Raw genomic sequence first — 26,416 nt, forward strand, 5'->3', positions numbered from 1 at the left:
TCCATCCAGATCACTGTCATTCAGCAACCACTCCATCTCGATCACTGTCACTCAGCAACCACTCCATCCAGATCAATGTCACTCAGCAACCACTCCATCTAGATCACTGTCACCCAGCAACCACTCCATCCCGATCGCTGTCACTCAACAACCATTTCATCCAGATCACTGTCACTCAACAACCACTCCATCTAGATCACTATCACTCAACAACCACTCCATCCAGATCATTGTCATTCAGCAACCACTCCATCCAGATCACTGTCATTCAGCAACCACTCCATCCTGATCACTGTCACTCAACAACGACTCCATCTAGATCACTGTCACTCAACAACCACTCCATCCATAACACTGTCATTCAGCAACCACTCCATCCAGATCACTGTCATTCAGCAACCACTCCATCTAGATCACTGTCACTCAGCAACCACTCCATCCAGATCACAGTCACTCAGCAACCACTCCATCCCGATCACTGTCACTAAACAACCATTCCATCCAGATCACTGTCACTCAACAATGACCCATCCAGATCACAGTCACTCAGCAACCACTCCTTCCAGATCACTGTCACTCAGCAACCACTCCGTCCAGATCACTGTCACTCAGCAACCACTCCATCTAGATCACTGTCACTCAACAACGACCCATCCAGATCACTGTCACTCAGCAACAACTCCATCCAGATCACTGTCACTCAGCAACCACTCCATCTAGATCACTGTCACTCAGCAACCACTCCATCCAGATCACTGTCACTCAGCAACCACTCCATCCAGATCACTGTCACTCAGCAACCACTCCATCTAGATCACTGTCACTCAGCAACCACTCCATCTAGATCACTGTCACTCATCAACCACTCCATCCAGATCACTGTCACTCAGCAACCACTCCATCCAGATCACTGTCACTCAGCAACCATTCCATCCAGATCACTGTCATTCAGCAACCACTCCATCTAGATCACTGTCACTCAGCAACCACTCCATCTAGATCACTGTCATTCAGCAACCACTCCATCCAGATCAATGTCACTCAGCAACCACTCCATCTAGATCACTGTCACTCAGCAACCACTCCATCCAGATCACTGTCACTCAGCAACCACTCCATCTAGATCACTGTCACTCAGCAACCACTCCATCCAGATCGCTGTCACTCAGCAACCACTCCATCCAGATCACTGTCACTCAGGAACCACTCCATCCAGATCACTGTCACTCAGCAACCATTCCATCAGATCACTGTCACTCAGCAACCACTCCATCCAGATCACTGTCATTCCGCAACCACTCCATCTAGATCACTGTCACTCAGCAACCACTCCATACAGATCACTGTCACTCAGCAACCACTCCATCCAGATCACTGTCATTCAGCAACCACTCCATCTCGATCACTGTCACTCAGCAACCACTCCATCCAGATCACTGTCACTCAGCAACCACTCCATCCAGATCACTGTCACTCAACAACCACTCCATCTAGATCACTGTCACTCAGCAACCACTCCATCCAGATCACTGTCATTCAACAACCACTCCATCCAGATCACTGTCACTCAGCAACCACTCCATCCAGATCACTGTCATTCAGCAACCACTCAACCAGATCACTGTCACTCAGCAACCACTCCATCTAGATCAATGTCATTCAGCAACCACTCCATCTAGATCACTGTCACTCAGCAACCACTCCATCCAGATCACTGTCAGTCAGCAACCACTCCATCTAGATCACTGTCACTCAGCAACCACTCCATCTAGATCACTGTCACTCAGCAACCACTCCATCCAGATCACTGTCTTACAGCAACCACTCCATCCAGATCACTGTCACTCAACAACCACTCCATCTAGAACACTGTCACTCAGCAACCACTCCATCTAGATCACTGTCACTCAGCAACCACTCCATCTAGATCACTGTCACTCAGCAACCACTCCATCTAGATCACTGTCACTCAGCAACCACTCATCCAGATCACTGTCACTCAGCAACCACTCCATCGAGATCACTGTCACTCTGCAACCACTCCATCCAGATCACTGTCACTCAACAATCACTCCATTCAGATCACTGTCACTCAACAACCACTCCATCCAGATCACTGTCACTCAGCAACCACTCCATCCAGATCACTGTCACTCAGCAACCACTCCATCCAGATCACTGTCACTCAACAACCACTCCATCCAGATCACTGTCACTCAGCAACGACTCCATCCAGATCACTGTCACTCAGCAACTTCTCCATCCAGATCACTGTCACTCAGCAACCACTCCATCTAGATCACTGTCAATCAGCAACCACTCCATCCAGATCACTGTCACTCAGCAACCACTCCATCCAGATCACTCTCACTCAACAACCACTCCATCCAGATCACTGTCACTCAGCAACCACTCCATCCAGATCACTGTCACTCAACAACCACTCCATCCAGATCACTGTCACTCAGCAACCACTCCATCCAGATCACTGTCACTCAACAACCACTCCATCCAGATCACTGTCACTCAGCAACCACTCCATCCAGATCACTATCACTCAACAACCACTCCATCTAGATCACTGTCACTCAACAACCACTCCATCCAGATCACTGTCATTCAGCAACCACTCCATCCAGATCACTGTCATTCAGCTACCACTCCATCTAGATCACTGTCACTCAGCAACCACTCCATCCAGATCAATGTCACTCAGCAACCACTCCATCTCGATCACTGTCACTCAGCAACCACTCCATCCCGATCACTGTCACTCAACAACCATTCCATCCAGATCACTGTCACTCAACAACCACTCCATCTAGATCACTGTCACTCAACAACCACTCCATCCAGATCACTGCCATTCAGCAACCACTCCATCCAGATCACTGTCATTCAGCAACCACTCCATCCAGATCACTGTCACTCAACAACCACTCCATCGAGATCACTGTCACTCAACAACCACTCCATCCAGATCACTGTCATTCAGCAACCACTCCATCCAGATCACTGTCATTCAGCAACCACTCCATCTAGATCACTGTCACTCAGCAACCACTCCATCCTGATCAATGTCACTCAGCAACCACTCCATCTAGATCACTGTCACTCAGCAACCACTCCATCCCGATCACTGTCACTCAGCAACCATTCCATCCAGATCACTGTCACTCAACAACAACCCATCCAGATCACAGTCACTCAGCAACCACTCCTTCCAGATCACTGTCACTCAGCAACCACTCCATCTAGATCACTGTCACTCAGCAACCACTCCTTCTAGATCACTGTCACTCAACAACGACCCATCCAGATCACTGTCACTCAGCAACAACTCCATCCAGATCACTGTCACTCAGCAACCACTCCATCTAGATCACTGTCACTCAGCAACCACTCCATCCAGATCACTGTACCTCAGCAACCACTCCATCCAGATCACTGTCACTCAGCAACCACTCCATCTAGATCACTGTCACTCAGCAACCACTCCATCTAGATCACTGTCACTCAGCAACCACTCCATCCAGATCACTGTCACTCAGCAACCACTCCATCCAGATCACTGTCACTCAGCAACCACTCCATCCAGATCACTGTCACTCAGCAACCATTCCATCCAGATCACTGTCACTCAGCAACAACTCCATCGAGATCACTGTCATTCAGCAACCACTCCGTCTAGATCACTGTCACTCAGCAACCACTCCATCTAGATCACTGTCATTCAGCAACCACTCCATCCAGATCAATGTCACTCAGCAACCACTCCATCCAGATCACTGTCACTCAGCAACCACTCCATCCAGATCAATGTCACTCAGCAACCACTCCATCTAGATCTCTGTCACTCAGCAACCACTCCATCCAGATCACTGTCACTCAGCAACCACTCCATCCAGATCACTGTACCTCAGCAACCACTCCATCCAGATCACTGTCACTCAGCAACCATTCCATCCAGATCACTGTCACTCAGCAACCATTCCATTCAGATCACTGTCATTCAGCAACCACTCCATCTAGATCACTGTCACTCAGCAACCACTCCATCTAGATCACTGTCATTCAGCAACCACTCCATCCAAATCACTATCACTCAGCAATCACTCCATCCAGATCACTGTCACTCAGCAACCACTCCATCCAGATCACTGTCATTCAGCAACCACTCCATCTAGATCACTGTCACTCAGCAAGCACTCCATCCAGATCACTGTCATTCAACAACCACTCCATCCAGATCACTGTCACTCAGCAACCACTCCATCCAGATCACTGTCATTCAGCAACCACTCAACCAGATCACTGTCACTCAGCAACCACTCCATCTAGATCACTGTCATTCAGCAACCACTCCATCTAGATCACTGTCACTCAGCAACCACTCCATCCAGATCACTGTCAGTCAGCAACCACTCCTTCTAGATCACTGTCACTCAGCAACCACTTCATCTAGATCACTGTCTCTCCGCAACCACTCCATCCAGATCACTGTCACTCAGCAACCACTCCATCCAGATCACTGTCTCTCAGCAACCACTCCATCCAGATCACTGTCACTCAACAACCACTCCATCTAGAACACTGTCACTCAGCAACCACGCCATCTGGATCACTGTCACTCAGCAACCACTCCATCGAGATCACTGTCACTCAGCAACCACTCCATCTAGATCACTGTCACTCAGCAACCACTCATCCAGATCACTGTCATTCAGCAACCACTCCATCTAGATCACTGTCACTCAGCAAGCACTCCATCCAGATCACTGTCACTCAGCAAGCACTCCATCCAGATCACTGTCACTCAGCAACCACTCCATCCAGATCACTGTCACTCAGCAACAACTCCATCCAGATCACTGTCACTCAACAACCACTCCACCCAGATCACTCTCACTCAGCAACCACTCCATCCAGATCACTCTCACTCAGCAACGAGCCATCCACATCACTGTCACTCAGCAACCACTCCATCCAGATCACTGTCACTCAGCAACCACTCCATCCAGATCACTGTACCTCAGCAACCACTCCATCCAGATCACTGTCACTCAGCAACCATTCCATCCAGATCACTGTCACTCAGCAACCATTCCATTCAGATCACTGTCATTCAGCAACCACTCCATCTAGATCACTGTCACTCAGCAACCACTCCATCTAGATCACTGTCATTCAGCAACCACTCCATCCAAATCAATATCACTCAGCAACCACTCCATCCAGATCACTGTCACTCAGCAACCACTCCATCCAGATCACTGTCATTCAGCAACCACTCCATCTCGATCACTGTCACTCAGCAACCACTCCATCCAGATCACTGTCACTCAGCAACCACTCCATCCAGATCACTGTCACTCAACAACCACTCCATCTAGATCACTGTCACTCAGCAACCACTCCATCCAGATCACTGTCATTCAACAACCACTCCATCCAGATCACTGTCACTCAACAACCACTCCATCCAGATCACTGTCACTCAACAAGCACTCCATCTAGAACACTATCACTCAGCAACCACTCCATCCAGATCACTGTCACTCAGCAACCACTCCATCCAGATCACTCTCACTCAGCAACGAGCCATCCACATCACTGTCACTCAGCAACCACTCCATCCAGATCACTGTCACTCAGCAACCACTCCATCCAGATCACTGTACCTCAGCAACCACTCCATCCAGATCACTGTCACTCAGCAACCATTCCATCCAGATCACTGTCACTCAGCAACCATTCCATTCAGATCACTGTCATTCAGCAACCACTCCATCTAGATCACTGTCACTCAGCAACCACTCCATCTAGATCACTGTCATTCAGCAACCACTCCATCCAAATCAATATCACTCAGCAACCACTCCATCCAGATCACTGTCACTCAGCAACCACTCCATCCAGATCACTGTCATTCAGCAACCACTCCATCTCGATCACTGTCACTCAGCAACCACTCCATCCAGATCACTGTCACTCAGCAACCACTCCATCCAGATCACTCTCACTCAACAACCACTCCATCTAGATCACTGTCACTCAGCAACCACTCCATCCAGATCACTGTCATTCAACAACCACTCCATCCAGATCACTGTCACTCAACAAGCACTCCATCTAGAACACTATCACTCAGCAACCACTACATCCAGATCACTGTCACTCAACAACCACTCCGTCTAGATCACTGTCACTCAGCAACCACTCCATCCAGATCCCTGTCATTCAACAACCACTCCATCCAGATCACTGTCACTCAACAAACACTCCATCTAGAACACTGTCACTCAGCAACCACTCCATCTAGATCACTGTCACTCAGCAACCACTCCATCCAGATCACTGTCATTCAACAACCACTCCATCCAGATCACTGTCACTCAACAAGCACTCCATCTAGAACACTATCACTCAGCAACCACTCCATCCAGATCACTGTCACTCAACAAACACTCCGTCTAGATCACTGTCACTCAGCAACCACTCCATCCAGATCCCTGTCATTCAACAACCACTCCATCAAGATCACTGTCACTCAACAAACACTCCATCTAGAACACTGTCACTCAGCAACCACTCCATCTAGATCACTGTCACTCAGCAACCACTCCATCTAGATCACTGTCATTCAGCAACCACTCCATCTAGATCACTGTCACTCAGCAACCACTCATCCAGATCACTGTCACTCAGCAACCACTCCATCCAGATCACTGTCATTCAGCAACCACTCCATCTAGATCACTGTCACTCAGCAAGCACTCCATCCAGATCACTGTCAGTCAACAACCACTCCATCCAGATCACTGTCACTCAGCAACCACTCCATCCAGATCACTGTCATTCAGCAACCACTCAACCAGATCACTGTCACTCAGCAACCACTCCATCTAGATCACTGTCATTCAGCAACCACTCCATCTAGATCACTGTCACTCAGCAACCACTCCATCCAGATTACTGTCAGTCAGCAACCACTCCATCTAGATCACTGTCACTCAGCAACCACTTCATCTAGATCACTGTCACTCCGCAACCACTCCATCCAGATCACTGTCAATCAGCAACCACTCCATCCAGATCACTGTCTCTCAGCAACCACTCCATCCAGATCACTGTCACTCAACAACCACTCCATCTAGAACACTGTCACTCAGCAACCACGCCATCTAGATCACTGTCACTCAGCAACCACTCCATCGAGATCACTGTCACTCAGCAACCACTCCATCTAGATCACTGTCACTCAGCAACCACTCATCCAGATCACTGTCACTCAGCAACCACTCCATCCAGATCACTGTCATTCAGCAACCACTCCATCTAGATCACTGTCACTCAGCAAGCACTCCATCCAGATCACTGTCACTCAGCAACCACTCCATCCAGATCACTGTCACTCAGCAACCACTCCATCCAGATCACTGTCACTCAACAACCACTCCATCCAGATCACTCTCACTCAGCAACCACTCCATCCAGATCACTGTCACTCAGCAACGAGCCATCCTGATCACTGTCACTCAGCAACCACTCCATCCAGATCACTGTCACTCAGCAACCACTCCATCCAGATCACTGTCACTCAGCAACCACTCCATCCAGATCACTGTCACTCTGCAACCACTCCATCCAGATCACTGTCACTCAGCAACCACTCCATCTGGATCACTGTCACTCAGCAACCACTCCATACAGATCACTGTCACTCAGCAACCACTCCATCCAGATCACTGTCATTCAGCAACCACTCCATCTCGATCACTGTCACTCAGCAACCACTCCATCCAGATCACTGTCACTCAGCAACCACTCCATCCAGATCACTGTCACTCAACAACTACTCCATCTAGATCACTGTCACTCAGCAACCACTCCATCCAGATCACTGTCATTCAACAACCACTCCATCCAGATCACTGTCCCTCAGCAACCACTCCATCCAGATCACTGTCATTCAGCAACCACTCCATCCAGATCACTGTCATTCAGCAACCACTCCATCTCGATCACTGTCACTCAGCAACACTCCATCCAGATCACTGTCACTCAACAACCACTCCATCTAGATCACTGTCACTCAGCAACCACTCCATCCAGATCACTGTCATTCAACAACCACTCCATCCAGATCACTGTCACTCAGCAACCACTCCATCCAGATCACTGTCATTCAGCAACCACTCAACCAGATCACTGTCACTCAGCAACCACTCCATCTAGATCACTGTCAATCAGCAACCACACCATCTAGATCACTGTCACTCAGCAACCACTCCATCCAGATCACTGTCAGTCAGCAACCACTCCATCCAGATCACTGTCACTCAGCAACCACTCCATTCAGATCACTGTCTCTCAGCAACCACTCCATCCAGATCACTGTCACTCAACAACCACTCCATCTAGAACACTGTCACTCAGCAACCACTCCATCTAGATCACTGTCACTCAGCAACCACTCCATCTAGATCACTGTCACTCAGCAACCACTCCATCTAGATCACTGTCATTCAGCAACCACTCATCCAGATCACTGTCACTCAGCAACCACTCCATCGAGATCACTGTCACTCAGCAACCACTCCATCCAGATCACTGTCACTCAACAATCACTCCATTCAGATCACTGTCACTCAACAACCACTCCATCCAGATCACTGTCACTCAGCAACCACTCCATCCGGATCACTGTCACTCAGCAACCACTCCATCCAGATCACTGTCACTCAACAACCACTCCATCCAGATCACTGTCACTCAGCAACCACTCCATCCAGATCACTGTCACTCAGCAACCACTCCAACCAAATCACTGTCACTCAGCAACCACTCCATCTAGATCACTGTCACTCAGCAACCACTCCATCCAGATCACTGTCACTCAGCAACCACTCCATCCAGATCACTCTCACTCAACATCCACTCCATCCAGATCACTGTCACTCAGCAACCACTCCATCCAGATCACTGTCACTCAACAACCACTCCATCCAGATCACTGTCACTCAGCAACCACTCCATCCAGATCACTGTCACTCAACAACCACTCCATCCAGATCACTGTCACTCAGCAACCACTCCATCCAGATCACTGTCACTCAACAACCACTCCATCTAGATCACTGTCACTCAACAACCACTCCATCCAGATCACTGTCATTCAGCAACCACTCCATCCAGATCACTGTCATTCAGCAACCACTCCATCTAGATCACTGTCACTCAGCAACCACTCCATCCAGTTCAATGTCACTCAGCAACCACTCCATCTAGATCACTGTCACTCAGCAACCACTTCATCCCGATCACTGTCACTCAACAACCATTCCATCCAGATCACTGTCACTCAACAACCACTCCATCTAGATCACTGTCACTCAACAACCACTCCATCCAGATCCCTGTCATTCAGCAACCACTCCATCTAGATCACTGTCATTCAGCAACCACTCCATCCAGATCACTGTCACTCAACAACCACTCCATCTAGATCACTGTCACTCAAAAACCACTCCATCCATATCACTGTCATTCCGCAACCACTCCATCCAGATCACTGTCATTCAGCAACCACTCCATCTAGATCACTGTCACTCAGCAACCACTCCATCCAGATCAATGTCACTCAGCAACCACTCCATCTAGATCACTGTCACTCAGCAACCACTCCATCCCGATCACTGTCACTCAACAACCATTCCATCCAGATCACTGTCACTCAACAACGACCCATCCAGATCACAGTCACTCAGCAACCACTCCTTCCAGATAACTGTCACTCAGCAACCACTCCATCTAGATCACTGGCACTCAACAACGACCCATCAAGATCACTGTCACTCAGCAACAACTCCATCCAGATCACTGTCACTCAGCAACCACTGCATCTAGATCACTGTCACTCAGCAACCACTCCATCCAGATCACTGTCACTCAGCAAACACTCCATCCAGATCACTGTCACTCAGCAACCACTCCATCTAGATCACTGTCACTCAGCAACCACTCCATCCAGATCACTGTCACTCAGCAACCACTCCATCCAGATCACTGTCACTCAGCAACCACCCCATCCAGATCACTGTCACTCAGCAACCGTTCCATCCAGATCACTGTCACTCAGCAACCACTCCATCTAGATCACTGTCATTCAGCAACCACTCCATCTAGATCACTGTCACTCAGCAACCACTCCATCTAGATCACTGTCATTCAGCAACCACTTCATCCAGATCTATGTCACTCAGCAAACACTCCATCCAGATCACTGTCACTCAGCAACCACTCCATCCAGATCACTGTCACTCAGCAACCACTCCATCTAGATCACTGTCACTCAGCAACCACTCCATCCAGATCACTGTCACTCAGCAACCACTCCATCCAGATCACTGTCATTCAGCAACCACTCCATCTAGATCACTGTCACTCAGCAACCACTCCATCCAGATCACTGTCACTCAGCAACCACTCCATCCAGATCACTGTCACTCAGCAACCACCCCATCCAGATCACTGTCACTCAGCAACCGTTCCATCCAGATCACTGTCACTCAGCAACCATTCCATCCAGATCACTGTCACTCAGCAACCACTCCATCCAGATCACTGTCATTCAGCAACCACTCCATCTAGATCACTGTCACTCAGCAACTACTCCATCCAGATCACTGTGATTGAGCAACCACTCCATCCAGAACACTGTCACTCAGCAACCACTCCATACAGATCACTGTCACTCAGCAACCACTCCATCCAGATCACTGTCATTCAGCAACGACTCCATCTCGATCACTGTCACTCAGCAACCACTCCATCCAGATCACTGTCACTCAGCAACCACTCCATCCAGATCTCTGTCACTCAACAACCACTCCATCTAGATCACTGTCACTCAGCAACCACTCCATCCAGTTCACTGTCATTCAACAACCACTCCATCCAGATCACTGTCACTCAGCAACCACTCCATCCAGATCACTGACATTCAGAAACCACTCAACCAGATCACTGTCACTCAGCAACCAATCCATCTAGATCACTCTCATTCAGCAACCACTCCATCTAGATCACTGTCACTCAGCAACCACTCCATCCAGATCACTGTCACTCAGCAACCACTCCATCTAGATCACTGTCACTCAGCAACCACTCCATCCAGATCACTGTCACTCAGCAACCACTCAATTCAGATCACTGTCACCCAGCAACCACTCCATCCAGATCACTGTCACTCAGCAACCACTCCATCTAGAACACTGTCACTCAGCAACCACTCCATCTAGATCACTGTCACTCAGCAACCACTCATCCAGATCACTGTCACTCAGCTACCACTCCATCCAGATCACTGTCATTCAGCAACCACTCCATCCAGATCACTGTCACTCAGCAAGCACTCCATCCTAATCACTGTCACTCAGCAACCACTCCATCCAGATCACTGTCACTCAGCAACCACTCCATCCAGATCACTGTCACTCAACAACCACCCCTCCAGATCACTGTCACTCAGCAACCACTCCATCCAGATCACTCTCACTCAGCAACGACCCATCCAGATCACTGTCACTCAGCAACCACTCCATGCAGATCACTGTCACTCAGCATCCACTCCATCCAGATCACTGTCACTCAGCAACCACTCCATCCAGATCACTGTCACTCAGCAACCACTCCATCTAGATCGCTGTCACTCAGCAACCACTCCATACAGATCACTGTCACTCAGCAACCACTCCATCCAGATCGCTGTCATCCAGCAACCACTCCATCTCGATCACTGTCACTCAGCAAACAATCCATCCAGATCACTGTCACTCAGCAACCACTCCATCCAGATCACTGTCACTCAACAACCACTCCATCTAGATCACTGTCACTCAGCAACCACTCCATCCAGATCACTGTCAGTCCACAACCACTCCATCCAGATCACTGTCCCTCAGCAACCACTCCATCCAGATCACTGTCATTCAGCAACCACTCAACCAGATCACTGTCACTCAGCAACCACTCCATCTAGATCATTGTCATTCAGCAACCAAAACATCTAGATCACTGTCACGCAGCAACCACTCCATCCAGATCACTTTCACTCAACAACCACTCCATCCAGATCACTGTCACTCAACAACCACCCCTCCAGATCACTGTCACTCAGCAACCACTCCATCCAGATCACTCCCACTCAGCAACGACTCTTCCAGATCACTGTCACTCAGCAACCACTCCATCCAGATCACTGTCACTCAGAAATCACTCCATCCAGATCACTGTCACTCAGCAACCACTCCATCTAGATCACTGTCACTCAGCAACCACTCCATCCAGATCACTGTCACTCAGCCACCACTCCATCCAGATCACTGTCACTCAGCAACCACTCCATCCAGTTAACTGTCACTCAGCAACCATTCCATCCAGATCACTGTCACTCAGCAACCACTCCATCCAGATCACTGTCATTCAGCAACCACTCCATCTAGATCACTGTCACTCAGCAGCTACTCCATCTAGATCACTGTCATTCAGCAACCACTCCATCCAGATCACTGTCACTCAGCAACCACTCCATACAGATCACTGTCACCCAGCAACCACTCCATCCAGATCACTGTCATTCAGCAACGACTCCATCTCGATCACTGTCACTCAGCAACCACTCCATCCAGATCACTGTCACTCAACAACCACTCCATCCAGATCACTGTCACTCAACAACCACTCAATCTAGATCACTGTCACTCAGCAACCACTCCATCCAGATCACTTTCATTCAACAACCACTCCATCCAGATCACTGTCACTCAGCAACCACTCCATCTAGATCACTGTCACTCAGCAACGACTCCATCCAGATCACTGTCACTCAGCAACCACTCCATCCAGATCACTGTCTCTCAGAAACCACCCATCCAGATCACTGTCACTCAACAACCACTCCATCTAGAACACTGTCACTCAGCAACCACTCCATCTAGATCACTGTCACTCAGCAACCACTCCATCTAGATCACTGTCACTCAGCAACCACTCCATCCAGATCACTGTCACTCAGCAACCACTCCATCCAGATCACTGTCACTCAGCAACCACTCCATCTAGATCACTGTCACTCAGCAACCACTCCATCCAGATCACTGTCACTCAGCCACCACTCCATCCAGATGACTGTCACTCAGCAACCACTCCATCCAGATCACTGTCACTCAGCAACCATTCCATCCAGATCACTGTCACTCAGCAACCACTCCATCCAGATCACTGTCATTCAGCAACCACTCCATCTAGATCACTGTCACTCAGCAACTACTCCTTTTAGATCACTGTCATTCAGCAACCACTCCATCCAGATCACTGTCACTCAGCAACCACTCCATACAGATCACTGTCACTCAGCAACCACTCCATCCAGATCACTGTCATTCAGCAACGACTCCATCTCGATCACTGTCACTCAGCAACCACTCCATCCAGATCACTGTCACTCAACAACCACTCAATCTAGATCACTGTCACTCAGCAACCACTCCATCCAGATCACTTTCATTCAACAACCACTCCATCCAGATCACTGTCACTCAGCAACCACTCCATCCAGATCACTGTCATTCAGCAACCACTCAACCAGATCACTGTCACTCAGCAACCACTCCATCTAGATCACTGTCATTCAGCAACCACTCCATCTAGATCACTGTCACTCAGCAACCACTCCATCCAGATCACTGTCAGTCAGCAACCACTCCATCTAGATCACTGTCACTCAGCAACCACTCCATCTAGATCACTGTCACTCAGCAACGACTCCATCCAGATCACTGTCACTCAGCAACAACTCCATCCAGATCACTGTCTCTCAGAAACCACTCCATCCAGATCACTGTCACTCAACAACCACTCCATCTAGAACACTGTCACTCAGCAACCACTCCATCTAGATCACTGTCACTCAGCAACCACTCCATCTAGATCACTGTCACTCAGCAACCACTCCATCTAGATCACTGTCACTCAGCAACCACTCATCCAGATCACTGTCAATCAGCAACCACTCCATCCAGATCACTGTCATTCAACAACCACTCCATCCAGATCACTGTCACTCAGCAACCACTACATCTAGATCACTGTCGTTCAGCAACCACTCCATCTAGATCACTGTCACTCAGCAACCACTCAACCAGATCACTGTCACTCAGCAACCACTCCATCTAGATCACTGTCAATCAGCAACCACTCCAGCCAGATCACTGTCGCTCAACAACGACCCATCCAGGTCACTGTCACTCAGCAACCACTCCATCCAGATCACTGTCACTCAGCAACCACTCCATCTAGATCACTGTCACTCAGCAACCACCCCATCTAGATCACTGTCACTCAGCAACCACACCATCTAGATCACTGTCACTCAGCAACCACTACATCTAGATCACTGTCACTCAGCAACCACTCCATCCAGATCACTGTCACTCAGCAACCACTCCATGTAGATCACTGTCACTCAGCAACAACTCATCCAGATCACTGTCACTCAGCAACCAATCCATCTAGATCACTGTCACTCAGCAACCACTCCATCTAGATCACTGGCACTCAGCAACCACTCCATGCAGATCACTGTCACTCAGCAACCACTCCATCCAGATCACTGTCATTCAGCAACCACTCCATCTCGATCACTGTCACTCAGCAACCACTCCATCCAGATCACTGTCACACAGCAACCACTCCATCCAGATCACTGTCACTCAACAACCACTCCATCTAGATCACTGTCACTCAGCAACCACTCCATCCAGATCACTGTCATTCAGCAACCACTCCATCTAGATCACTGTCACTCAGCAACTACTCCATCCAGATCACTGTGATTGAGCAACCACTCCATCCAGAACACTGTCACTCAGCAACCACTCCATACAGATCACTGTCACTCAGCAACCACTCCATCCAGATCACTGTCATTCAGCAACGACTCCATCTCGATCACTGTCACTCAGCAACCACTCCATCCAGATCACTGTCACTCAGCAACCACTCCATCCAGATCTCTGTCACTCAACAACCACTCCATCTAGATCACTGTCACTCAGCAACCACTCCATCCAGTTCACTGTCATTCAACAACCACTCCATCCAGATCACTGTCACTCAGCAACCACTCCATCCAGATCACTGACATTCAGAAACCACTCAACCAGATCACTGTCACTCAGCAACCAATCCATCTAGATCACTCTCATTCAGCAACCACTCCATCTAGATCACTGTCACTCAGCAACCACTCCATCCAGATCACTGTCACTCAGCAACCACTCCATCTAGATCACTGTCACTCAGCAACCACTCCATCCAGATCACTGTCACTCAGCAACCACTCAATTCAGATCACTGTCACCCAGCAACCACTCCATCCAGATCACTGTCACTCAGCAACCACTCCATCTAGAACACTGTCACTCAGCAACCACTCCATCTAGATCACTGTCACTCAGCAACCACTCATCCAGATCACTGTCACTCAGCTACCACTCCATCCAGATCACTGTCATTCAGCAACCACTCCATCCAGATCACTGTCACTCAGCAAGCACTCCATCCTAATCACTGTCACTCAGCAACCACTCCATCCAGATCACTGTCACTCAGCAACCACTCCATCCAGATCACTGTCACTCAACAACCACCCCTCCAGATCACTGTCACTCAGCAACCACTCCATCCAGATCACTCTCACTCAGCAACGACCCATCCAGATCACTGTCACTCAGCAACCACTCCATGCAGATCACTGTCACTCAGCATCCACTCCATCCAGATCACTGTCACTCAGCAACCACTCCATCCAGATCACTGTCACTCAGCAACCACTCCATCTAGATCGCTGTCACTCAGCAACCACTCCATACAGATCACTGTCACTCAGCAACCACTCCATCCAGATCGCTGTCATCCAGCAACCACTCCATCTCGATCACTGTCACTCAGCAAACAATCCATCCAGATCACTGTCACTCAGCAACCACTCCATCCAGATCACTGTCACTCAACAACCACTCCATCTAGATCACTGTCACTCAGCAACCACTCCATCCAGATCACTGTCAGTCCACAACCACTCCATCCAGATCACTGTCCCTCAGCAACCACTCCATCCAGATCACTGTCATTCAGCAACCACTCAACCAGATCACTGTCACTCAGCAACCACTCCATCTAGATCATTGTCATTCAGCAACCAAAACATCTAGATCACTGTCACGCAGCAACCACTCCATCCAGATCACTTTCACTCAACAACCACTCCATCCAGATCACTGTCACTCAACAACCACCCCTCCAGATCACTGTCACTCAGCAACCACTCCATCCAGATCACTCCCACTCAGCAACGACTCTTCCAGATCACTGTCACTCAGCAACCACTCCATCCAGATCACTGTCACTCAGAAATCACTCCATCCAGATCACTGTCACTCAGCAACCACTCCATCTAGATCACTGTCACTCAGCAACCACTCCATCCAGATCACTGTCACTCAGCCACCACTCCATCCAGATCACTGTCACTCAGCAACCACTCCATCCAGTTAACTGTCACTCAGCAACCATTCCATCCAGATCACTGTCACTCAGCAACCACTCCATCCAGATCACTGTCATTCAGCAACCACTCCATCTAGATCACTGTCACTCAGCAGCTACTCCATCTAGATCACTGTCATTCAGCAACCACTCCATCCAGATCACTGTCACTCAGCAACCACTCCATACAGATCACTGTCACCCAGCAACCACTCCATCCAGATCACTGTCATTCAGCAACGACTCCATCTCGATCACTGTCACTCAGCAACCACTCCATCCAGATCACTGTCACTCAACAACCACTCCATCCAGATCACTGTCACTCAACAACCACTCAATCTAGATCACTGTCACTCAGCAACCACTCCATCCAGATCACTTTCATTCAACAACCACTCCATCCAGATCACTGTCACTCAGCAACCACTCCATCTAGATCACTGTCACTCAGCAACGACTCCATCCAGATCACTGTCACTCAGCAACCACTCCATCCAGATCACTGTCTCTCAGAAACCACCCATCCAGATCACTGTCACTCAACAACCACTCCATCTAGAACACTGTCACTCAGCAACCACTCCATCTAGATCACTGTCACTCAGCAACCACTCCATCTAGATCACTGTCACTCAGCAACCACTCCATCCAGATCACTGTCACTCAGCAACCACTCCATCCAGATCACTGTCACTCAGCAACCACTCCATCTAGATCACTGTCACTCAGCAACCACTCCATCCAGATCACTGTCACTCAGCCACCACTCCATCCAGATGACTGTCACTCAGCAACCACTCCATCCAGATCACTGTCACTCAGCAACCATTCCATCCAGATCACTGTCACTCAGCAACAACTCCATCCAGATCACTGTCATTCAGCAACCACTCCATCTAGATCACTGTCACTCAGCAACTACTCCTTTTAGATCACTGTCACTCAACAACCACTCCATCCAGATCACTGTCACTCAGAAACAACACCATCCAGATCACTGTCACTCAACAACCACTCCATCCAGATCACTGTCACTCAGAAACAACTCCATCCAGATCACTGTCACTCAACAACCACTCCATCCAGATCACTGTCACTCAACAACCACTCCATCCAGATCACTGTCACTCAACAACCACTCCATCCAGATCACTGTCACTCAGATACAACTCCATCCAGATGACTGTCACTCAACAACCACTCCATCCAGATCACTGTCGCACAACAACCACTCCATCCAGATCACTGTCACTCAGCAACCAATCCATCCACATCACTGTCATTCAGCAACCACTGCATATAGATCACTGTCACTCAGCAACCGCTCCATATAGATCACTGTCAATCAGGAACCACTTCATCCAGATCACTGTCACTCAACATCCACTCCATCCAGATCACTGTCACTCAACAACCACTCCATCCAGATCACTGTCACTCAACAACGACCCATCCAGATCACTGTCACTCAGCAACCACTCCATCTAGATCACTGTCACTCAGCAACCACTCCATCTAGATCACTGTCACTCAGCAACCACACCATCCAGATCACTGTCACTCAGCAACCACTCCATCTAGATCACTGTCACTCAGCAACCATTCCATCCAGATCACTGTCACTCATCAATGACCGATCCAGATCACTGTCACTCAGCAACCACTCCATCTAGATCACTGTCACTCAGCAACCACTCCATCTAGATCACTGTCACTCAGCAACCACTCCATCCAGATCACTGTCACTCAGCAACCACTCCATCTAGATCACTGTCACTCAGCAACAACTCCATCCAGATCACTGTCACTCAGCAACCACTCCATCCAGATCACTGTCACTCAGCAACCACTCCATCCAGATCACTGTCACTCAACAACCCTTCCATCTAGATCTCTGTCACTCAGGAACCACTTCATCCAGATCACTGTCACTCAGCAAACACTCCATCCAGATCACTGTCACTCAACAACCACTCCATCTAGATCACTGTCACTCAACAACCACCCCATCCAGATCACTGTCACTCAACAACGACCCATCCAGATCACTGTCACTCAGCAACCACTCCATCCAGATCACTGTCACTCAACAACAACTCCATCCAGATCACTGTCACTCAGCAACCACTCCATCAAGATCACTGTCACTCAGCAACCACTCCATCCAGATCACTGTCACTCAGCAACCACTCCATCCAGATCACTGTCATTCAGCAACCTCTCCATCCAGATCACTGTCACTCAGCAACCACTCCATCCAGATCACTGTCGCTCTGCAACCACTCCATCCAGATCACTGTCACTCAACAACCACTCCATCCTGATCACTGTCACTCAACAACCACTCCATCCAGATCACTGTCACTCAACAAGCAAAACTCCAGAACTCTGTCACTCAGCAACCACTCCATCCAGATCACTCTCACTCAGCAACGACCCATCCAGATAACTGTCACTCAGCAACCACTCCATCCAGATCACTGTCACTCAACAACCACTCCATCCAGATCACTGTCACTCAGCAACCACTCCATCAAGATCACTGTCACTCAGCAACCATTCCATCCAGATCACTGTCACTCAGAAACAACTCCATCCAGATCACTGTCACTCAGCAACCACTCCATCCAGATCACTGTCACTCAACAACCACTCCATCCAGATCACTGTCACTCAACAACGACCCATCCAGACCACTGTCACTCAGCAACCACGCCATCCAGATCACTGTCACTCAGCAACCACTCCATCCAGATCACTGTCACACAGCAACCACTCCATCCAGATCACTGTCACTCAACAACCAGTCCATCCAGATCACTGTCACTCAACAACCACTCCATCCAGATCACTGTCACTCAGCAACCACTCCATCCAGATCACTGTCTCTCAGCAACCATTCCATCCAGATCACTGTCTCTCAGCAACCACTCCATCTAGATCACTGTCACTCAGAAACAACTCCATCCAGATCACTGTCACTCAACAACCACTCCATCCAGATCACTGTCACTCAACAACCACTCCATCCAGATCACTGTCACTCTACAACCACTCCATCCAGATCACTGTCTCTCAGCAACCATTCCATCCAGATCACTGTCTCTCAGCAACCACTCGATCTAGATCACTGTCACTCAGAAACAACTCCATCCAGAGTACTCTCACTCAGCAACGACCCATTCAGATCACTGTCACTCAGCAACCACTCCATCAAGATCACTGTCACTCAGCAACCATTCCATCCAGATCACTGTCACTCAGAAACAACTCCATCCAGATCACTGTCACTCAGCAACCACTCCATCCAGATCACTGTCACTCAACAACCACTCCATCCAGATCACTGTCACTCAACAACGACCCATCCAGATCACTGTCTCTTAGCAACGACCCATCCAGATCACTGTCACTCAACAACCACTCCATCCAGATCACTGTCACTCAACAACCACTCCATCCAGATCACTGTCACTCAACAACCACTCCATCCAGAACACTGTCACTCAACAATCACTCCATCCAGATCACTGTCACTCAACAACCACTCCATCCAGATCACTGTCTCTCAGCAACGACCCATCCAGATCACTGTCACTCAACAACCACTCCATCCAGATCACTGTCACTCAACAAGGACCCATCCAGATCACTGGCACTCAAAAACCACTCCATCCAGATCACTTTCACTCAACAACAACTCCATCCAGATCACTGTCACTCAACAACCACTCCATCCAGATCACTGTCACTCAACAACAACTCCATCCAGATCACTGTCACTCAACAACGACCCATCCAGATCACTGTCACTCAGAAACAACTCCATCCAGATCACTGTCACTCAACAACCACACCATCCAGATCACTGTCACTCAGAAACAACTCCATCCAGATCACTGTCACTCAACAACCACTCCATCCAGATCACTGTCACTCAGAAACAACTCCATCCAGATCTCTGTCAATCAACAACCACTCCATCCAGATCACTGTCACTAAACAACCACTCCATCCAGATCACTGTCACTCAACAACCACTCCATCCAGATCACTGTCACTCAGATACAACTCCATCCAGATCACTGTCACTCAACAACCACTCCATCCAGATCACTGTCGCTCAGCAACCACTCCATCTAGATCACTGTCACTCAGCAACCACACCATCCAGATCACTGTCACTCAGCAACCACTCCATCTAGATCACTGTCACTCAGCAACCATTCCATCCAGATCACTGTCACTCATCAATGACCGATCCAGATCACTGTCACTCAGCAACCACTCCATCTAGATCACTGTCACTCAGCAACCACTCCATCTAGATCACTGTCACTCAGCAACCACTCCATCCAGATCACTGTCACTCAGCAACCACTCCATCTAGATCACTGTCACTCAGCAACAACTCCATCCAGATCACTGTCACTCAGCAACCACTCCATCCAGATCACTGTCACTCAGCAACCACTCCATCCAGATCACTGTCACTCAACAACCCTTCCATCTAGATCTCTGTCACTCAGGAACCAGTTCATCCAGATCACTGTCACTCAGCAAACACTCCATCCAGATCACTGTCACTCAACAACCACTCCATCTAGATCACTGTCACTCAACAACCACCCCATCCAGATCACTGTCACTCAACAACGACCCATCCAGATCACTGTCACTCAGCAACCACTCCATCCAGATCACTGTCACTCAACAACAACTCCATCCAGATCACTGTCACTCAGCAACCACTCCATCAAGATCACTGTCACTCAGCAACCACTCCATCCAGATCACTGTCACTCAGCAACCACTCCATCCAGATCACTGTCATTCAGCAACCACTCCATCCAGATCACAGTCACTCAGCAACCACTCCATCCAGATCACTGTCACTCAGCAACCACTCCATCCAGATCACTGTCGCTCTGCAACCACTCCATCCAGATCACTGTCACTCAACAACCACTCCATCCAGATCACTGTCACTCAACAACCACTCCATCCAGATCACTGTCACTCAACAAGCAAAACTCCAGAACACTGTCACTCAGCAACCACTCCATCCAGATCACTCTCACTCAGCAACGACCCATCCAGATAACTGTCACTCAGCAACCACTCCATCCAGATCACTGTCACTCAACAACCACTCCATCCAGATCACTGTCACTCAGCAACCACTCCATCAAGATCACTGTCACTCAGCAACCATTCCATCGAGATCACTGTCACTCAGAAACAACTCCATCCAGATCACTGTCACTCAGCAACCACTCCATCCAGATCACTGTCACTCAACAACCACTCCATCCAGATCACTGTCACTCAACATCGACCCATCCAGATCACTGTCACTCTGCAACCACGCCATCCAGATCACTGTCACTCAGCAACCACTCCATCCAGCTCACTGTCACACAGCAACCACTCCATCCAGATCACTGTCACTCAACAACCAGTCCATCCAGATCACTGTCACTCAACAACCACTCCATCCAGATCACTGTCACTCAGCAACCACTCCATCCAGATCACTGTCTCTCAGCAACCATTCCATCCAGATCACAGTCTCTCAGCAACCACTCCATCTAGATCACTGTCACTCAGAAACAACTCCATCCAGATCACTGTCACTCAACAACCACTCCATCCAGATCACTGTCACTCAACAACCACTCCATCCAGATCACTGTCACTCTACAACCACTCCATCCAGATCACTGTCTCTCAGCAACCATTCCATCCAGATCACTGTCTCTCAGCAACCACTCGATCTAGATCACTGTCACTCAGAAACAGCTCCATCCAGAGTACTCTCACTCAGCAACGACCCATCCAGATCACTGTCACTCAGCAACCACTCCATCAAGATCACTGTCACTCAGCAACCATTCCATCCAGATCACTGTCACTCAGAAACAACTCCATCCAGATCACTGTCACTCAGCAACCACTCCATCCAGATCACTGTCACTCAACAACCACTCCATCCAGATCACTGTCACTCAACAACGACCCATTCAGATCACTGTCTCTTAGCAACGACCCATCCAGATCAATGTCACTCAACAACCACTCCATCCAGATCACTGTCACTCAACAACCACTCCATCCAGATCACTGTCACTCAACAACCACTCCATCCAGAACACTGTCACTCAACAACCACTCCATCTAGATCACTGTCACTCAACAATCACTCCATCCAGATCACTGTCACTCAACAACCACTCCATCCAGATCACTGTCTCTCAGCAACGACCCATCCAGATCACTGTCACTCAACAACCACTCCATCCAGATCACTGTCACTCAACAAGGACCCATCCAGATCACTGGCACTCAACAACCACTCCATCCAGATCACTTTCACTCAACAACAACTCCATCCAGATCACTGTCACTCAACAACCACTCCATCCAGATCACTGTCACTCAACAACAACTCCATCCAGATCACTGTCACTCAACAACGACCCATCCAGATCACTGTCACTCAGAAACAACTCCATCCAGATCACTGTCACTCAACAACCACTCCATCCAGATCACTGTCACTCAGAAACAACTCCATCCAGATCACTGTCACTCAACAACCACTCCATCCAGATCACTGTCACTCAGAAACAACTCCATCCAGATCACTGTCACTCAACAACCACTCCATCCAGATCACTGTCACTAAACAACCACTCCATCCAGATCACTGTCACTCAACAACCACTCCATCCAGATCACTGTCACTCAGATACAACTCCATCCAGATCACTGTCACTCAACAACCACTCCATCCAGATCACTGTCGCTCAGCAATCACTCCATCTAGATCACTGTCATTCAGCAAACACTGCATATAGATCACTGTCACTCAGCAACCACTCCATATAGATCACTGTCACTCAGGAACCACTTCATCCAGATCACTGTCACTCAACATCCACTCCATCCAGATCACTGTCACTCAAGAACCACTCCATCCAGATCACTGTCACTCAACAACGACCCATCCAGCTCACTGTCACTCAGCAACCACTCCATCTAGATCACTGTCACTCAGCAACCACTCCATCTAGATCACTGTCACTCAGCAACCACTCCATCCAGATCACTGTCACTCAGCAACCACTCCATCTAGATCACTGTCACTCAGCAACCACTCCATCCAGATCACTGTCACTCAGCAACCACTCCATCTAGATCACTGTCACTCAGCAACCACTGCATATAGATCACTGTCACTCAGCAACCACTCCATATAGATCACTGTCACTCAGGAACCACTTCATCCAGATCACTGTCACTCAGCAACCACTCCATCTAGATCACTGTCACTCAGCAACCACTCCATCTAGATCACTGTCACTCAGCAACCACTCCATCCAGATCACTGTCACTCAGCAACCACTCCATCTAGATCACTGTCACTCAGCAACCACTCCATCCAGATCACTGTCACTCAGCAACCACTCCATCTAGATCACTGTCACTCAGCAAACACTCCATCCAGATCACTGTCACTCAACAACCACTCCATCTAGATCACTGTCACTCAACAACCACCCCATCCAGATCACTGTCACTCAACAACGACCCATCCAGATCACTGTCACTCAGCAACCACTCCATCCAGATCACTGTCACTCAACAACAACTCCATCCAGATCACTGTCACTCAGCAACCACTCCATCCAGATCACTGTCACTCAGCAACCACTCCATCCAGATCACTGTCACTCAGCAACCACTCCATCCAGATCACTGTCATTCAGCAACCACTCCATCCAGATCACTGTCACTCAGCAACCACTCCATCCAGATCACTGTCACTCAGCAACCACTCCATCCAGATCACTGTCGCTCTGCAACCACTCCATCCAGATCACTGTCACTCAACAACCACTCCATCCAGATCACTGTCACTCAACAACCACTCCATCCAGATCACTGTCACTCAACAACCACCCCTCCAGAACACTGTCACTCAGCAACCACTCCATCCAGATCACTCTCACTCAGCAAGGACCCATCCAGATCACTGTCACTCAGCAACCACTCCATCCAGATCACTGTCACTCAACAACCACTCCATCCAGATCACTGTCACTCAGCAACCACTCCATCAAGATCACTGTCACTCAGCAACCATTCCATCCAGATCACTGTCACTCAGAAACAACTCCATCCAGATCACTGTCACTCAGCAACCACTCCATCCAGATCACTGTCACTCAACAACCACTCCATCCAGATCACTGTCACTCAACAACGACCCATCCAGATCACTGTCACTCAGCAACCACGCCATCCAGATCACTGTCACTCAGCAACCACTCCATCCAGATCACTGTCACACAACAACCACTCCATCCAGATCACTGTCACTCAACAACCAGTCCATCCAGATCACTGTCACTCAACAACCACTCCATCCAGATCACTGTCACACAGCAACCACTCCATCCAGATCACTGTCTCTCAGCAACCATTCCATCCAGATCACTGTCTCTCAGCAACCACTCCATCTAGATCACTGTCACTCAGAAACAACTCCATCCAGATCACTGTCACTCAACAACCACTCCATCCAGATCACTGTCACTCAACAACCACTCCATCCAGATCACTGTCACTCTACAACCACTCCATCCAGATCACTGTCTCTCAGCAACCATTCCATCCAGATCACTGTCTCTCAGCAACCACTCGATCTAGATCACTGTCACTCAGAAACAACTCCATCCAGATCACTCTCACTCAGCAACGACCCATCCAGATCACTGTCACTCAGCAACCACTCCATCCAGATCACTGTCACTCAACAACCACTCCATCCAGATCACTGTCACTCAGCAACCACTCCATCAAGATCACTGTCACTCAGCAACCATTCCATCCAGATCACTGTCACTCAGAAACAACTCCATCCAGATCACTGTCACTCAGCAACCACTCCATCCAGATCACTGTCACTCAACAACCACTCCATCCAGATCACTGTCACTCAACAACGACCCATCCAGATCACTGTCACTCAGCAACCACTCCATCCAGATCACTGTCACTCAGCAACCACTCCATCCAGATCACTGTCACACAGCAACCACTCCATCCAGATCACTGTCACTCAACAACCACTCCATCCAGATCACTGTCACTCAACAACCACTCCATCCAGATCACTGTCACTCAGCAACCACTCCATCCAGTTCACTGTCTCTCAGCAACCATTCCATCCAGATCACTGTCTCTCAGCAACCACTCCATCTAGATCACTGTCACTCAGAAACAACTCCATCCAGATCACTGTCACTCAACAACCACTCCATCCAGATCACTGTCACTCAACAACCACTCCATCCAGATCACTGTCACTCAGCAACCACTCCATCCAGATCACTGTCTCTCAGCAACCATTCCATCCAGATCACTGTCTCTCAGCAACCACTCGATCTAGATCACTGTCACTCAGAAACAACTCCATCCAGATAACTGTCACTCAACAACCACTCCATCCAGATCACTGTCACTCAGCAACCACTCCATCCAGATCACTGTCACTCAACAACCACTCCATCCAGATCACTGTCACTCAGCAACCACTCCATCCAGATCACTGTCACTCAGCAACCACTCCATCCAGATCACTGTCACTCAACAACCACTCCATCCAGATCACTGTCACTCAGAAACAACTCCATCCAGATCACTGTCACTCAGAAACAACTCCATCCAGATCACTGTCACTCAGCAACCACTCCATCCAGATCACTGTCACTCAACAACCACTACATCCAGATCA

This window comes from Heterodontus francisci, chromosome 16, assembly GCF_036365525.1.
Source record: "Heterodontus francisci isolate sHetFra1 chromosome 16, sHetFra1.hap1, whole genome shotgun sequence".
Classification (NCBI taxonomy): Eukaryota; Metazoa; Chordata; class Chondrichthyes; order Heterodontiformes; family Heterodontidae; genus Heterodontus; species Heterodontus francisci.